This window comes from Danio rerio, chromosome 10, assembly GCF_052040795.2.
Source record: "Danio rerio strain M-AB ecotype USA chromosome 10, GRCz13ab, whole genome shotgun sequence".
NCBI classification, from domain to species: domain Eukaryota; kingdom Metazoa; phylum Chordata; class Actinopteri; order Cypriniformes; family Danionidae; genus Danio; species Danio rerio.
The window spans coordinates 21,714,329-21,728,236 of record NC_141030.1 but is presented as its reverse complement, the minus strand read 5'-3'; the positions used below and the strand labels follow the sequence as shown (position 1 = coordinate 21,728,236).

Genomic DNA, 13,908 nt, shown 5'->3' with positions numbered 1-13,908 from the left:
CCGCGCGGCCGCATCAAGCGGGAGTGCGCACGCTCTGCGCACACCCACGAAGGCACGCGCACACATGGAGACACACACAATGAAAGAAACAAGTGTTCGACCCAAGAAAACTTGAGCCGAGCACAACAGGACAGGACTAGACATGACTAGTGTCCGGATTCTGCCACCAAAACAAGAATTTACATGACCAGAGTGGCAGAACCCTGACATTAACAAACAGATTTTCACTGCATTAGTAACTATACAGGTACCTATAAACAAAAGAAGATGCAGCACAACATCAGATATGCTCAGTCCATCTTGGACTTGAACACAGATGCTACTATACTCCACAATGGTGACACAAAAAATGTTTTATTCCGGCAGCTGTGGTTATCTACTGTTTTTAACATTTTACATTAATAAATTCAATCCCCAGAATATTTCTGTTAAACATACATGGTAACACTTTACAATAAGGTTCATTAGTTAATGCATTTACTAACATGAACTAATTATGAACAACACTTAACTGCTTTACCGATCTTTGTACTGTGGGAGCACCCGGAGGAAACCCTTGCTACCACAGATGCTGCACATGCAAACTCCACACAAATGCCAACTGACCCAGCGGGGACTCGAACCAGCGACCCTCTTGCTGTGAGTGCTAACCACTGAGCCATTGTGTTGCCCTTGCTTAAAAACATATTATTAATAATATTCTAAGCCAAATGTTGGGCTGATGCCACATTGTTTACACGATCTCCGAAGTGATCCTCAGAACAGCTTACTTATAGTTGTCTCTGCTCATTACACCAAGATAGAAGAAAGTATTTTACCATCAAAAAAATTACACACTTCACCTTTAACACAGGAAATCGAAGCCCCGTGTGTCTAAAGGCTGCCGTAAAGAGTTAGATGTCTCTTTCTGTCTCGGAGATGCCTGTGGGACACAGTGGAGGACGAGTCGCATTGTCAGACCACACACATACATATATACAGTATAAATATACACCCTCGCGCACCACTGGTCATGTGCCTGGCAGGGAAGACAAGGAGAAAGCAAGGTATAAGCCATTCCCCTGCTACGAAACAGCACACACACACATATCCAGATGCGACTCTCAGCGTATATCATATATTCCCTCTACTGTCATCTTCATGGGCTTATGGATTTATTGAGGCTTTAGTTGGAGAGTTCCAATAAACCGTATGTGATAAGAAGGAATGTTCGACCTCGAGAGGGATGAGGATGAGGAAAGTGTTGCGAATGATAAAGGGGATTACATGCTAAAGGTGATAGCCGTAAAGGAAAGGTGAATAGGTTTCATGTTGAGGACGCTCTTGATGCCTATTTTTATTACGTATAGTCATGTAAATTGGGCTGCTTCATATATCATTTCCATTGGAAATGGGAGACGGTGCTCCCTGTGGAATCAGACCTGGAAGAGTGTGTTCGGATGCAGTTCCTTCCTGATCTAATTCCTCTCACTGGAATTTAAGCCCATTCGTAATCCTAACCTCAGCCCCAACTTGTTTTGTTTTTTTAAGCAAAATTCGCCAGAAAAATGACTGAAAAGACAGAACAAAGATGTGGAATAACTGGGGAAAATGGGGGGGTTGTATGCAAATCAATGTGAATAAAGTAAATAGCATGAAACGTCTTCAGATGCACACAGTAGCAGGTGTCAGTCTCATCCTGGCAGAAGTGTGCGGTGCATTATCATGGTGTTCCACCCCCTCATTGAAGTGTAAATCCTGAGGTAAATATGGATGGGGAAGGGACATATACAGGGATTAGGGAGAAAAATCCATTACAATCCTGGGCCTGAAACATAGTTACACTGACTGCTAAAATGTGTGTGTGTGTGTGTGTGTGAGCACGTGAGTGTTCTGTGTTTGACCTCCTGGCTATGCACCTTGATTTGATTTGATTGTTGTAGATAGAAAGAATTATATCAGTCTTAATCCAAGCGTGTTGTGAAAATCACATGCAGAAGGGTACAAACTATAAGTGTTTCATCTTGTGAAACTCAGACACAGCTTTAATGCTGGAGCATTTTTTAAATATTCATTGCATAACAGAAGCATTTGTGTTATGAGTTGATGCTATCTTTAAAAACATCACATATATCGGCTGCGTCCAAAAGCTTTTCACAGAATTTCAACAAAGGCTCATTTTAAAAACGAAGCCCTACATACATTTTTGGAGATCGCAAATTATGTAGCCAGAAGTACATGTGGCTGCATTTTGTTTTTTAAATAAATGCTAGGGGGCGATATGAAGCTTTTCCTTTTCATGCTTACCAGCTGACCTCTTACCTCCGTTTGAATGGTTTTCCCGCTGTTACCAGTTTGTCCGGTTAGCTCGCCATGTACGCTGGCGAACTTGATACACAGAGAGAAGTTAACAACGATGACAGGGTTTAAGTTCAGTGAGGAATGGTTCCAGAAAGGTAAGTAAGACAAAAATAGAAGGCAAAAAATAAAATAAACAAGTAAATAACAGAGTAAAAATGTAACAATAAAATATAAATGTTGATTTGAATAGTTTATTAATCATTTACTCACTTATCCTAAATGATCTTTAAAACCCCCGTCTACACTGCAAATTTTAGATAGTAGATTTAACTACCTTAGAGTTAAAACTAACACTCTCTCAGAGTTTATATAGGAACCACTATAAAAGTGTTAAAATAACACTTTTGAAAGAGTTAACATTATCAACACAGAGAGAGTGTTAATTAGCAAACTCTTATAGTGTAAAATATATGTTAAATTTACGGAAGAATACCAGCAGCAGTGGTTGCCAGAATGTTTCTGTAAAAAAATAACGGAAGTGGTAAAAAATGTGGTAAAACTCAGTCGAGGGCTTTTCTTTTTTTGGATTGTTTTTTAAATCTGATGATTGGGTTTAGGGAAGTGGGTGGGCAGGTCAATCAGTGCTTTTGAAGCAAAATTGGTTGGGTTTAGGGAAGGAGGAGGGTGGGTCAGCTGATTGGTGAGTCAGTCAATAGTGGCCTCTGGTGGATTTATTTGAGAACAGCAGGTGCAAATGGCACTCACGAGAGAAACTTGAGATCTGAAAAAGTGTACACAGTTGCCTCAAAAAAGAAAAGAAAAGAAAGAAAAACATTCTAGAACGTATTTGGTGCTCTCCAGAGATTGCAGAATTTCATGGTGGAATGTCAACATCTCAGTAGTTTTTATCTGTTTTTTTATGTCTTATTGATTTTTAATAACATGCTTCAGAATATACATAACTCATAAACTACGCTTACAAAAATGCACTTTTACAGCTATTTTGAGAACTTCAAAGAGAACTAAACAGCGACCCCAAAAATGTAGGAACATTTAAATTTTGGTTTGTGCTCTATTTTTAAAGCATTGTTTTGAAGGGACAGTTCTTCCAAAAAATGAAATTTTACTCACAATTTACTCACCTTCAAGTGGTTCCAAAACTTTATAAGTTTATTCTGTTGAGCACAAACAAAGTTAATTTGAAGACAGCTAAAAATCTGTAACTCTTTAGCATTTTACAAAATATCTTCTTTTGTGTTCAACAGAGGAAATAAACCCATACAGATTTGAAACAAGTAAAGTTTGAATAAATGATGACTGGATTTTCATCGTTGGTTGAACCCTACATGGTTAACATGATCAGGTATGAAACATGTTAAATCTTGCCGTTAACATCACTGCCATACACCCTCAAAAATAAAGGTAGAAAAGCTGACACTGCGATGGTAAAGTCGAAATTAAACAAAACCAAACTTGCACATTGCATATTGATACTTTAAAGGAACATTTTTAGTGTACTCTTCTGTACAGTATTTCTAAGGTACTATGTGGTACTCATTTGTACTTTTTAGGCATAAACATACAGCTGAAGTCAGAATTATTAGCTATCTTGAGTTATTAGCACACCTGTATATTTTTCCCAATTTCTTTTTACCGGAAAGATTTTTTCAACGCATTTCTAAACATAGTTTCATTAACTGATTTCTGATAACTGATTTCTTTTATCTTTGTCATGAAGACAGTACATAATATTTTACTAAATATTTTCCAAGATACTAGTATTCAGCTTAAAGTGCAACTTAAGTTAATTAGGCAAGTTAGGGTAATTAAGCAAGTCATGGTATAACAGTGGTTTGTTCTGTAGACAATCAAAAAGAAATATTGCTGAAGAGTGCTAATAATATTTACCTCAATACTGACCTTTAAATGGGTTTTTAAAAATATAAACTGCTTTTATTATAGCCGAAATAAAACAAAAATATGACTTTTTCCAGGAGAAAATTTTTTTTGGAAATAGTTTAAAAATATTTCTTGCTCTGTCAAGTTTTTGAAAAAGAAAATAAAGTTCACAGGAGAGATAACAATTTTTACTACAACTGTACATTTAAGGTAGAAATGTGTACCTATTTTGAATAAAAGTGTACTTTTTGAAAAGGTACCAACACAGTGACAGCTTTATAGAGCCCTTCAATTTTCACGTCATAGCATGCAAGCATATTAGGCTTCGGGTTTGCATTAGAATTTTAATTTATTTTAAGTTTAATAAGATATAATGCATGCGGTCTGGAAGCACTAGTAATGTCTTGCATATAGAGATTTCTAGCCACACGCAATGGAAAACATAAAGAGAAAAATTTTCAGTGGCAAATTAAAACAGAAAAATGCTAGAGAAAAGGCAAAATTCTGGTCAACTTTTCAAATAGTGTTAACTTTAAATAATGGAAAAAAAACTCCAAACATTTACTAAATTATTAAAAATAAAACGAAAAAACAAACTTTCTTTGAAGTCTGGTCTGTTTTAATGGCTGTAACAGTATAAGCTTTTTAGCAGGTAAATAACAGGCTTCGGGTCGGACTCGGGACAAAAGTTTTGACGAGCTGTTGGATAAGGGCCGGGCTACAGCCTGTGTGTCTCAGGCCAGGGGTGGGCTAGGCCTTTGATTTAAGGCCAGTGCAGAGCTCTACAGCTTTGTACCATTTTTTCTGAAAGTGTAGTGCACAAATGAATGGCAGTCAGCCTTGTTTCGCCCTTCAGGTGGTGTCACAAAAACTATAATTGCCATTCTGATCACCAAAGTGGATTTGTCGATTGGCGGTTTGCATAGCTTTATCTTGTTTAAGATGCAGGCCATTTTCATAAATAACAAGCACAGAATCACTGCTGCTCTTCTGAAAGATAATCCCAGTCCTACCACAGAGGATTTGTATACTACTGTTCTTGTACTATATTCATCTTAATCTTCTGTGCTTGTAGTAAATTCCTCATAAGCGTGTATTCCTCACGTTCATAGACTTATCCCACAATTGGGTGGAACAGAACAATGAGATGTAATGTGTAATCTCTTAGCACAAGATACCATAAAAGAGTTTTGTGCAGATGAAAAGATGCTTTCACTGTTTGAAATGCACAAAAGAATCCGGAGAAGGGACAATTGTACCTCCGTTTCATCATGTTGGCATTAAAGATGTGTGCTGTAACCCTTTGGGAGGCCGTGAAGAACAAATGCCTCTCTCTTTCGCTCTTCTGTTGTCTAGCATCTTTGGTCTTGTCAAGTACAGTAAGACTCAAAGAACTACAATGAGTGTGATATTATGTGCTAAAACCTTTCGTACGCCAACCTTCTCAGAACATTTGGTTATTCATTATTTACAAGTACACAAGTTTATGTCTGAAGTGGAAAGCAAAGTTTCATAACTTGCTTAACTATTCAAGAAGAAAATGCAATGGATGAAGCTTAATATTTTCATTGTCCTATTCACTGTAATTTTTTTTTTATTTCCAGACTCTGGATTATTATCTGCATTTACTGTATTTCAATGATCTGCAACATTCATTAAAGTTCATCTGAAATGTGACTGCTACCTATGTTACACCGTATAGAAGCTTTTGAAGTGAAATATACACAAATTACAAATGAAAAACTATGAATCTAACTAATATAATATAATTTTATGTAATAAGGAGTAAATAAATACAACTAAAAGCATTTTATAATGTATAATAAATAAATAAATAATTGTTGTTGTAACATTCCAAATATCAAATTAATAATTCTTTATATAAATAAACCTGGTATATTCAATAATCAACTCAACTCAATTTCTTTCTAGAGCACTTTCAACCAACCACAATAGCCGCATTTCCACTGCCGCGCCTAAAGTGATCGAGCCATTGTGAACCAGGGCCAGTCGCATTTCCATAGTCACTTCCAGGGCCAGATCGGGCCAAAGCGGGGCTTTCTCGGGGCCAATATTGGAGATAATACAAAAGATGAGTACAACAGAAAGACATAAAACCTTACAAATTACGTGTCCACTTTAGTTTCATAGATCTAGATAAAATAGGCTATATGCTACTGAAATCATTTAAAAATTACAAATATTGGATAGAATCTAAATGAATTAAATAAATATAAAATAAACAAAAGCTATGATAATATAGGTATTGAATACAAATAAATCAAACCGTTTTAAGCCATTTTGAACAAAATAATGAAAAAAGATTTTAGATATTTTGTAAAAACAAAAACAATGGAGGAGTTTTGAAATATTATTGTATTTGGACACAATGATTTTAATTAAATTGTGCAAACAGCATTTTTGGGTGAGCAAAATCATCAGAAACTACCTTTCAATTCCTTTCTGTCATCCAGTCCTGCACTGCTTTATAAACGGATTGGAAAAAACGGCACGTAAAAATGTGGCCCATGTCCTCAAACAAGTGTTTATGTTTTTATTTGACTTGGTGAAATTTAAAAAGTACATTTTTTAATGAAGAGCTTTATCAAAGGGATATTTAATATTTTAAATCGTAATTATGCTTCGGGGAGAATCAGTCTAGATATGCCGTTCTGAAATAGGCTATTTACCTTTTATCGAATGTATGAGAGGCTACGTTTATTTATTTTTTTTAAACTGATACAGATTATGGAAACTGCCGTACATGAGCACAACGATATAGTCTAGCTATTTATTACTTGGTCTCCTGAAACACTTAATGGTTTCCTTTACTTAAGATAACCAAATAATAGGCAACATCCTTAATTTGTTATCTTTATAAGTGTCATATAGCCTAGGGAAAGATTTACGTTTTAGGTCTCCCAAGAGCATTTAGGCTGAATGTTTGATAACGTTTACCGAAACAAGGATGTTATAAAAAAAAGGTTTATACTGAGTTATTAATGAATAAATTTTGTGGTTTTATATTATTGATGGTGCGCTGGGTCATCCTTCCGTTAGTGGCGAGACCATTCGATGTACCATGCCAACTGTTGGTCAGCTAGTAAACGAATATAATGAATGAAAATACAAAGGCCTATGCGTATAAACATAATATTGTCATGCTGTACAGTAACGTGTGATTTGCTTGTTTCAGTTGTCTCCATTTTAATCGTTGCAAGAAAATGCAATGGTGTGCTTTGTCTGCCTCATTCCAGCTGAACTGGGCGGGTTGTGTGACGTTTGATTCGGGGGACTCTCTGGGGGCAGGGTTTGCATGAGTTATTGGCCTGACAGTGGAACAGGTTTTTGGCCTCACTGCTCAAGCTCCCGAAAAATTGGCCCGGCTGACCCAATAAAAGCTTTGGCTCACACTGGCCCGACAGTGGAAATGCGACTAATGGGTACCAAAGTGCTGTACATACAAACACATTATACATGCAAACATGCGAGGAACCAAAATACATGAACGCACAACACAAAAGCTAAAGAAAATAAGCATGTAATCAGTGGCCTCTGAAAAGGACTCCAAAATTTGAGATGTTCCTAAGGAGAGTAGAAGATCGTTCCAAAGTCTTAAAGCTGCTACTGAAAAGCGACATTTCAAGCATGAAAGCGGAACTGTCAAATAGAGTCAATCCTTAGAGCAAAATCTCATGGGTGGGTGTATATTAATTAGCTCAGAAATATACTCAGGGGCCAGGGCATGGATGGATGGATTTAAAAACATACAACAATACTTTGTACTGAAATTTAAACTGGATAGGTAGCCAGTGTAGGGAAACCAGTACAGGTGTGATGTGCTCACCGTTTTTGTTCTGGACCAGCTGTAGCTGTGAAATTCTGCATGTCAGTCTTAGATTCATGTAATTCAAGCTGATCACCTTATAGGTTGTGATTAGATCTAATTTAGATGTATTAACCTAATAAATGCTTATTTTCAATTAATGGTTCATTGTTTACCAGAAGTCGCTTAGAGTCAGTATGCTGGCCAGTTACATCTGCTCACGAACACATCCTCGCCAGTTCAGATTCTTAGCAGATAAGCTAATTTCCTTTAAGTAATAATAGGCCGCCCCATGCTTGCTCATACTTAAAGAAAGTTTGATTTAGCTTAGTCAGAGAATATAACTGGTAGCTAATTTCCTTTAAGCAATAATAGGCCGCCCCATGCTTGCACATACTTAACCCTCCTGTCGTGTTCACATCCTGCCCCATAATTTAGTCTATTTTAACTGCTCTTATATTAGCACAAAAAATAATTTTTCTTCACCAAATTTTTATTCAATATTCTTTAGCTGTGAACAATGTCTCAAAGTAGTGTTTAACATGAATTTATAGAATTAGACATAAAATAACTGCACTGAACATAAAAAATAAAACAACTATCGCAGGGTCTGACCAAATAAATTGACATTTTAATCCATCTGAATGATTTATCAACCAAACAAAATGTTATCCTTTCCTGTGTTCTGACAGATTTAATTTTCAGTCCTTCAAGTGTACTAATATACTGTAGGGAATAGTGAATAAGGTATATACAGTGAGCATGGACACAGAACTATAGCACTAGTTATACTTTGGTCATTTTTGACCAAGATAATAACAGTCTAATATGATAAAATAATTGTTGCTAAGCTAAAAGTGCTCCTGCTAGACTCAGAGATTGGCTGAATGGAGATTGGCAGAAAGAAAGAAAGAAAGAAAGAAAGAAAGAAAGAAAGAAAGAAAGAAAGAAAGAAAGAAAGAAAGAAAGAAAGAAAGAAAGAAAGAAAGAAGGAAAGAAAGGACACATATGGATTCATATGACCGACACCTAGTCTGTGTGAAGATACACTTTTTTTTATCAGGAAGTTGATTCACGTTAAAGGATCCAACACTTTATGCCAATTCATAATTGGTTTAGTAGCTAATCCATATAAATTTGCCTGATCTCCTTCATACAGTTTCTTACAATTTGCTTATGCCCAATGATGATTAGGTTTAGGGGTGGAATTGGGTGCCACGCCTCTTTTTAAAAATAAAAAATAAATTCTCATCTGAATTAGCCACTAAAATGACAAAACATAAAATAGTAATGTTTCCTTATAAGATCAGGCTAGAGGATCGGCACATAAGTGCGTAAAGAAAGATGTGGACCTGCAAAAGACATTGTTCAGTCTGAAATGAGTGAGTGAATGAGTGAGTTACTATGGCGGTCACTTTTGTCCGGGAACACCACAGGTGTAACAAAGCTGATTAAAACACTCAAAATTCAATGAAAGAGGTGATCATAACTTGTATATGTTCAAATGCATAGTGTGGAGTATATCATAAGGCCTTGAGGCAATCAGATGTAAATCACAATATTTATGAGTGATTTAAGTTGTAAATTGGTCAAATTTGACCCGTACACGACAGGAACTTAAAGAAAGTTTGATTTAGCCTCTAGATTATATCATAATAAGTCAGTGATTGTCAGAAATTAACAGGTCTCTAATGCTGTGTCCATGCTTCATCCATTGAGCCTGAATGTATGACTAATCCTGGTCGTTGGCTGCGGAAACATCAGCCTAAACAATCTACTAGATTTATATGGATTCAGGAGATATTAGAGTTAAACAAGAATTTTACATTAATTTGCCAGGCAGTAATTGATTAACGTCTCACAATCAAAACATGCAAAAGAAGTACAAAATGATTACACAACAAGATCAGCATAAAACATTAAAACAATTTGTAAAATAAATAATTGTCAAAGAGTCATCATACAAAATTTACCCAAATCTGAGATCATCTATTTCGGTGTATGATATTGAGATAAAACTGAGATCACATTTACACCCGCACTGAGACCTTTAAAATGATACCAAACATGACAAGTTAAAATTAACAAATACTGCAAATATACATACTACATCATTTCACCATAGAAACTTAAAATCTGGTTATTCCTGAGAAACTTTTCAATGACCCAGGCCGTATAACTGGGGAGGGCAAGAGGGCCTGAGGATACGTGATGGGTCAACTGTCCAGATGGCTTTCTCGAGATCCTCTCCGAAGATTAGAAAGTTTATTGTTTTATAGCATGTTAGTTCTCATGGTCTGATCAGCAGTTTTCAGCATTTAATATTATGGAGAAATATAACCATCCTTACAATGCCATGCTTTTCAAAAAGTTTTCCCAACAGAAGTTAATAAAGGGGAAAAAAACAGGACCCAGTATCGAGCCCTGCAGAACCCCACACATTTATTGTATGACAGAAGAACATGAGTTGCCCAAACTAATTGAGAACTAACTAATAGTTCTATCCTTCAGATAAGAAGATAACCAATCCAAGACTAGACCCTGGATGCCAGCGTGTTCTCCAAGCCGATCAATGAGACTGTCATGATTAACATCCAATAGTAGAAGGACAACAGAATCAACCTCCAACAAAACATCCTTTGAAACGCTCAATAGAGCAGACTCTGTGCTTTGACCAGCTCTAAACCTGATTGAAATGTATAAAAAATATTTGTATTAACCAAGAAATCATTCAGCTGTACAGACACAATCTTCTCTAAAATCTTTGGGATAAAAGACATTTTAGAAATAGGGGGAAAATTGTTCATGTCTGATGCATCAAGATTGACTTTCTTAAGTAGGAGCTGAATAACACCATGTTGCTGCTCCTTCAACAGACATTCAACTAACTATTTAAAAAAAACTTTGCAAATACATGTCAACTTACACTAACCCTAACCCCAACCTAACAGTCTACTTATAATCTACTGAGAATAAGTTGGCATGTAGATGCAATGCAACTTAAATTCAACAAACGGACCAACAAAATAAAGTGTGACCCAAACAACTATTAACAATTAAAGCCACACTTGGACCAATTTATAATAACAATATTTGACTGTTTTGTATACAATATAAATAATATATAGATACTATTAATATGAGATTTGTTTTACATAAATAAAAGTAAATTATTAATGTGTAATGTCAATTTAGCCAAATGTTTGATGTCTAAGATAAATTTGTTTAAAACAATGTTTTTATAACAATAACTTTTTAGTATGTTATTATTTTGGGTTATGGATACTTTTTGGATTAATTCATTTATTAACTAATTCTATAATATTTAATAATAATAATATTACAGATTACAGTATTTCATGGTTCATTTATGTTTGGCGCAGAAAAAGTTTCCTCTTTTTAGCAACAATTTGATCATTTTAATATATAAAGAATATATAAAATATTTACATATGGTAATTGTTATATGCCAAACACAAACAGTGCATGCGGGAAGTATTCATAGCGCTTCACTTTTTCTACATTTTTTATGTTACAGCCTTTTTCCAAAATGGATTAAATTCATTTATTTCCTCAAAGTTCTGCACACAATACCCCATAAAGTTTTTTTAAACTGTTGCAAATTTATAAAAAATAAAAAATAAAAATAAAAAATACTTTTCCATAAGAATTCACAGCCTTTGCCGTGAAGTTCTAAATTGAGCTCAGATACATTCTGTTTCCACTGATCATGCTTGAAATGTTTCAACAGCTTAATTGGAGTTCGCCAGTGGTAAAATTAGTTGATTGGTCAGGATTTGAAAAGGCATACACCTGTCTACATAGGGTCCCAGGGTTGACAGTGCATGTCAAAACACAAACCAACCATAAAGACAAAGGTATTGTCTGTAGGCCTCCAAGACAGGATTGTCTCGAGGCACAAAGCTGGGAAAGGTTAAAGAAATATTTCTGCTATTCTGAAAGTTCCAATGAGCACAGTGGCCTCCATCATCTGTAAGTGGAAGATATTTGGAACCACCAGGACTCTTCCTAGAGCTGGCCGGCCATCTAAGCTGAGGAATCGGAGGAGAAGGGCTTTAGTCAGAGAGGTGATTAATAACCCAATGGTCACTCTGTCTGAGCTCCAACGTTCTTCTATGGACAAAGAAAAACCTTACAGAAGGAAAAACCATCTGTGCAGCAAACCACACTGGCCTGTACAGTATAGTGACAAGACGGAAGCCACTCCCCACCTGTAATATGCCAAAACACATCTGAAGGACTCTCAGACCATAAGAAACTAAATTCTCTGGTCTGATGAGACAAAAATTTAACTTTTTAGAGTGAATGCCAGGCGTTACGTTTGGAGAAAACCAGGCACCGTTCATCACCAGGCTAATACCATCCCTACAAAGAAGCATAGAGGTGGCAGCATCATGCTGTGGAGATGCTTTTCAGCAGCAAGAACAGGAAGACTAGTCAGGATAGAGGGGAAGATGAATGCAGCAATGAACAGAGACATCCTGAATGAAAACCTGCTTCAGAGTGCTCTTGACCTCAGACTGGGGCGACGGTTCATCTTCAAAGGCTGTGAATATTTATGCATGTGATTTTTCACTTTTTTTTAATATAAATTTGCAACAATTTCAAAAAATCTGTTTAACATTGTCATTATGGAGTATTGTGTGTAGACTTTTGAGGAAATAAATGAATTTATTCCATTTTGAAATAAGGCTCCAACATAAAAAAATGTGGAAAAAGTGAAGCGCTGTGAATATTTTCTGGATGCACTGTATGTCCACATTTACTGTTTATTTTACAGTTACTGTAGTGCATTAAAAAGAAATAAATGTCTTTCATGAAGGTTTTTTTAAATGCACTCAGAGACTAGAGTCAATGCATGTATAAAACATCCTGATAAAATGCTTTCTTGTGACCTAAGAATGAACCCATAAAACATTTGTCTGCGTAGGTATTCTAATCTGTTTTTTTTTACAGCATTGCATAACAAGCTCACTCTTCATTTGGGCATGAGGTGAAATATCTTGACCGCTTCACTGTGCAAGCGCTTTATGCATAAACATTAGAAGCACGGGCTTACAAATGGACATTAAGCCTTTGCATCGTGATGATATACAGTTTGGGTCAATCGTATTTTGTCACCAAATAGATTCTGACATATTCCCATGGCATTGCCTGCGAACTGCATTGTAAAAATAACCTCTTAAAATATGGCACAGGCATAGATATTCTCACCCTGTGGAGATACCATAACTTGATGCCAGACCAGTTAGCGTGTACACTTCTTGTATTATTATTGATTTAATATTAGACCTCACAACCCAGACCCCATTTATTTAATTAGAGTGCCCTTACATTCCTCTTTGGACGCGTGATTAATTGAATGTATACTATGTGAACTCGTACTATGATTAATGAAGGCCACACAAGACCAACATTTTCCAGTGTTGCCAAGCAGCCTTGAACTCAAGGTAATCTGGGTTTTGCATGAGAAGCAGCTTTGTTGCTTTTTTGCAGGGTTATTTTGTTTTTCTGAACACTACGTCCTTTTGGTTCTTGTGTTTAATTCCTGTCTCCTTACTTGTCATAAAGAACGTCCGAAATACTTTTCATAAAAAATGCTGGGCTATTTTAACCTGATTTAGCATTTTCAGTTTTATTTTACATTTGTTTGGCTTTCTGTTAGAATTGTTAGTTCTCTATAAGAGCTTTGACTGCTAGAATTAAAAGCTTTTTTTTTACTTTCTTGGACCATGTGAACAATGAAAAAAAAAGCTATACCTATTTGTCATTTTCTGTGACCTGAAGCAGCCATGAAAACAAGCCTAAAGCTTTGAAACTGAACACATAACTGACTAGTGGTAGAGCTACACAATTATTATTTAAAATATTGCATTCTCAAT

At 35.9% G+C, this 13,908-nt stretch overlaps 1 protein-coding gene across 1 annotated transcript in view; it reads right to left on the bottom strand.

Moving 5' to 3' along the window:
- Positions 1-337: 337 nt before the first annotated feature.
- The window catches only part of LOC147835040 (uncharacterized), a 143,686-nt gene continuing 130,115 nt past the window's right edge, over positions 338-13,908 (bottom strand). Inside the window, exon 6 of the transcript XR_015500966.1 lies at positions 338-995. The gene's annotated coding sequence lies outside the window, so the exon portion shown is untranslated. The remainder of the gene's footprint in view (positions 996-13,908) is intronic.